The 5,000-nt window shown below is 36.3% G+C and overlaps 1 protein-coding gene across 1 annotated transcript in view; it reads right to left on the bottom strand.

Moving 5' to 3' along the window:
- Nucleotides 1-5,000, bottom strand: part of noi (splicing factor 3a subunit 3 noi) — a 105,567-nt gene that overhangs the window by 12,381 nt on the left and 88,186 nt on the right. The window lies entirely within an intron of this gene.

The following is a 5,000-nucleotide window of genomic DNA, read 5'->3' as shown; positions in this document are numbered from 1 at the left end:
ACGAGAAGAGCAAAGGGAGTGAGATGGGAAGACCATGTAGGAGAGGAGACTAATGAGATGATGGAAGATATGGTAAGGAGAGTAAGTTGTGAAGATTCAGTTGGAGGGAGGTGGAATGTATCCAAGTTGGAGAAGGGAGTTATTTGGTGTGGCACAAGTAGCATTGCCAATGGAGTGATGTTGGAGATTAGCAATGAAACTGTTGAGGATAATGCATAGTTATGGAAAAAAATGACTACAATCATATCATTGTGGCAGAATTAGACACTGTATTACAAGGCATCAACGTAGTTCTGAAGTGGAGTTTGCAAAACATTGAGGTTAGAACAGAATCAGCTACAGTGGTTGGTTGGCTGAACTCAGTTGTGATGGCAGAGAAGAGAATCAGGAAGGGAGCCTAAGAGATGATCGTGACAAGCTCTTTAGGGAATCTGAACGAGTTGATCAATGGTGTGAAGTTCAGCGTATTTTGCGCAGTCTGAGAGGAACAAAGCAGATGTGTTGACAAGAGTGAAAAAGGTGTGGTTAAGTGTCTCCTGCTGTGCAGAACTCTGGAGTGTGGAAAACCTGCACAAAATGCACCATATGGGAGTTGAAAGGATGTATGTGGCAAGGAAGATTAACCGTACAGTCACATAATCCAAGATTCAACAGTTGGTTAGGCATTGTAGCAGGTGTCCGTCGTTTGATCCTATGCCAGCTGTGCGAGGCAGGGAAATTCAGCATAAAAAATGACTGGGGGAAGACTAGCAATTGATGTGATGCATTATTGGCAAGAGTTGTACTTATCCATGGTCGATTGTGGACCTGGTAGAGTGACTGTCTGGAGATGGTTGAGAAGTGGGACTGTGGAGGAAATTTCAAGAGAGCTAAATGAGCTCTTTCTAGAGGGAGGTCCAGTTGATGAGGTATTGACTGACAAGAACACTGCCTTTCAGCTTCAAGTGTTGAGGAATATGTTTGACAAATGGAATGCTGGTTGTTTCTTTAGAGTGACATAGCAGCCAAATGGAATTGGAATTGTGGAGGGACACAATCAGACAATCAAGGGCCAGTATCCACAAAAATTTTAGACAATTCTGAGAATAAAATCTGAGACAGTCTCAAAATTTTTTGAGACAAAAATGTGTTGCGTGTTAATTTACATAGTTGATTTGTACTGATCAATTTACTGCATATATACATAAAAATGTATGTAAATATGTGTTTTCTTTTTGGAGATACTTTAATCTGCTGACACAACACACACAAATTCATAATCACCAGTAAAAACATGAATATCAATAAAATTGTGAAGCTGGCCTTTACTGAAGTGTCAAGGTTTTGATTTTGCTTTATGTGGAACTTTGTAATTCATAAATACAAAAATTTATGAATACATGTATTTTCTTAGAGAACAACATATAATGAAAATGAAAACACGCAAAATAGAAATAAAAAGATAAATATTAGGAATGCAGTGAAATCTGCTGAAGCATTGGAGGCCATGGCTATTGCTTGTTTTGGTCCTATTCTAAAGTTAGTTTTCACTAATTAGGGAGCTATAAATCTGAGGAGTCAAATCAAGAATTTCAAAGCTTGAATAATCATATGCTACTTATTTCCATCTCTTATAAAGCTGGCCAAAATATACAAGCAAAACTATTAAGACCTCAGTATAAGATTTTGTTGAAGTTAGGGATGATTCTTTTACAATTGAGGAAAATTCTTTTGTAGATATCTTCTACTTCCTGTCTTCGAATAGCTTCTTATACTGCTGGTATTTGTACAGAGTCAAATGCCTTTTCATAATCGATGAATGCCATACACAGGGGATTCCTATATTTGATAATTTTCTCTCTTATTTGGGTGAGCATGTGGATGTGGTCTGTTGTTGAGAATCCACTGTGGAAGCTTGCCTGTTCTCTAGGCTGGTTAGAATCCAGACTGCCAAGAGATGCAAGCTGTGATGACTCTTATGAACAGTTTGTAAAAAACTGAAAGAAGGCTTATTGGTCGGTAGTTTTTTAAGATTTTTTCCAGCTCCTTTTTATGTATCAAAAATATATTTTTTTGCATTTTTTCAGGTTTTAGTTTTTCTACTGAGAAGGCATTTGTTAAAAATATTGGCTAATTTCACTGTTGCAATTTCTCCTGCATCTATTATAAGGTCTGTACTAATTCTGTCTTCGCCTGGTGTTTTCCTTCTCTTCATGCCTTTAAAGGGGACTGTCTTTTTTTTTTTTTTTTTTTTTTTTTTTTTTCTTTTTTCTTTTTTTTTTTCTTGCTAATTTTAATGAAACTCGCACCCTTTTATTTAGACCCTAGTGAGATCTTCTAAACTCATTTTTTTTTTTCAAAATCGGCCTAACAGTTTTGAATTATATATATATATAAAAAAAAAAAAAAAAAAAAAAAAAAATATCCACTTTGAAAATTGACCATTTTTAGGCAATCGTATCTGATCCAGGAAAAAATATACAGGCTTTCTGATGTGATTTTTGAACAGATTCATCCTAAATCTTTTGCTTGTTGCAAGCTCTTTTTCTGATTTAGACTTTGCTTTTATATTGTGAATTTTTGAAGTAACGGACTATGAGAAAACAGATTTTTTTTTTTTTTTTTTTTGCCCATAAATGTCATCTTCACAAGAAGCACAGGAAAAAAATGCAAAAACTAAATATGCCAAGCACTAGATATTTTATTCAGCTATAAAATGAGCCATAAAACATTTTTTTCGTACTAAAATTGCATTTCGTAGAGTTGCCGAAGACTACAAAGGTAGTGTTGTGAGATATCTACATTTTTCTGTTTACATACATTTTCATGGCTGGTTTGGTATTAACAAAATTAGGTATTAGAACAACCTTCCTATAGCATAATCCCCTATCATTTACGTTCACTGCGAAGTATTGCGGAAATTCCTAGCAAGTAATAGTATCTCACTACACGACATTTGTTATAGTAGGGTCACAGTGATTTTTGGTTTCTATAGGCCTACATTGACCATTTAATTTTTTTTCTTTAAAAATCCATGTCTGTATAGAACAATCTTTCTACTATAATATGCAGAGACTTTTGAGAAGTTGACCTTACTTTTTTTTTGGTGAATATTTTCCAAAGGTGATTGTTAAAATACCCTAATAGGAGATTTTGAAAATATATGCCATTTTTACAAGAAGCACATGAAATTATAGCAATCCCTTATTGCAACATGTAATAGATCTGCTATTCAGCTACAAAATGAGCCATAATACGTTAAAATCGGACTGAAAATATGTGTGCTATGCGTAAAAATGAGAAGGACCAAAATATTGAGATTTTTCACCTTTATATTATTTATACGTTTTACATGACAAATCATGTACAAAGTACTTGAACATGATATAATTATCTATTATTGACCGCTATTGTTGCTCTAATGGAGTTTTACGATGCAAAATACTGGTCGGAAAATTATCGTTCTTCAGTCAGACACGTATCATACGGGTTCCCCATCCCGAGCGAAAGGTGTGTTGCCACGCCGTTGTCTCTTGTATTTTCACCCATGTTTAACTCTATGGGGCCACACACCCAACATTCACAGTATATCAGCCATGAGGCTTATTCTCGGTGCCCCTAAAACAACGAGGATTGTGAATGTGAGAACAGAACTTAATTTGCCGTCTGTCTATGAAAGAATATTATACATAAACACCACATTTAGCGTCAAAGCAATAAGAGAACCCCTATATAGTACAGAGTTCCAAAGACAACTAAAACATAGAATAGTGGAGCTAACTTTGAATGGCAACATCGATTCAAATTCAAATCCATGGCAACAAGTAACATGTAAGCACTTGTCTCAGCTGAACATATTCATAACTAAGACCCTACATGGACGTTCTGCGCCGCCGTGGAAAATGTCGGACCTAAGTGTATTTTATACGACAGCCCCCAAAAAAGACAGTGTCCCCCCTGCTGTACTTAAGCAGTATGCTTTAGCAATTATCAATGAGCACCTTGAAACTATGCCCAATGCGTATGAATGCTACACTGATGGATCCTTGCAGTCTGGGAGTAGAGCAGGATGCGCTTTTGTCGTATATAATAACAATATTTTGCAGCACCAGGATTGTAGGCGGGTTCATGACTGGGCTAGCACTACGCAAACTGAGTTGGCAGGAATGCTCATTGCCACCGAATTTCTATTAAGTCAAGGCTTAGGAGTCATTTTCTGCGACTCACAGAGTGCTCTCCAGGCATTGAACACACTAGACAAAGGTACAGGAAATATTGCAAATGACATAAGGATAAATGTGTATCGTGCAAAAGAACGAGGCCATGATATACGTTTTGTGTGGGTACCATCGCATGTTGGAATCCCCAGGCATGATCATGCTGACCGCCTAGCAAAATCAGCATGTGACAAGCAAAGTGTGGATATAGATCTTGGAGTACCTCTTGCTAGGATTTCACAGATAATTAAAACTTCCTTCAAAGAGGACTTGTCTGACGATTAATTCTCAACAGCCTGAAAGCTGTAGCATAAAGCACTATGACCGGTTTATGCAAGATGTATTCATCTATGGTTTATACAAAACAAGAACAAGACAGTGTGATATTGTGACCGCAAGAATCAGGCTGGGATATAGATTGTACTGGCAGGTCAGTAGAGCCTGTAATGTTGAAGAAACTAAGTGTAAATTATGCAATGAAGAATATAAGCGAACACTTGTACATTATATCTCAGAGTGCCATGTAATACAGCCTTTCAGACCACCTAGCATGAGGTATGGAGAACTATATAACTACTTCATATCATCTGATGTCTTGGAAGATATAATTATGTTATATCCTAAATTTGGAATGTAGTATCACATGACCACATATCAAATGTTACATTGCCTTTCCACGCCCAAGCCATATGCCGGCTTGATAGATGAGTAGATAAATTACCGATTGTTCTTTTCTTTTAAATGATATATTTTAGACCATAATAATTTTATGATCTAGATTTACACTGTAATACTATTATATAA

Source organism: Penaeus vannamei, chromosome 37 (genome assembly GCF_042767895.1).
Source record: "Penaeus vannamei isolate JL-2024 chromosome 37, ASM4276789v1, whole genome shotgun sequence".
Classification (NCBI taxonomy): domain Eukaryota; kingdom Metazoa; phylum Arthropoda; class Malacostraca; order Decapoda; family Penaeidae; genus Penaeus; species Penaeus vannamei.
The sequence above is the reverse complement of the archived record's forward strand: the minus strand, read 5'-3'. Positions and strand labels throughout refer to the sequence as shown.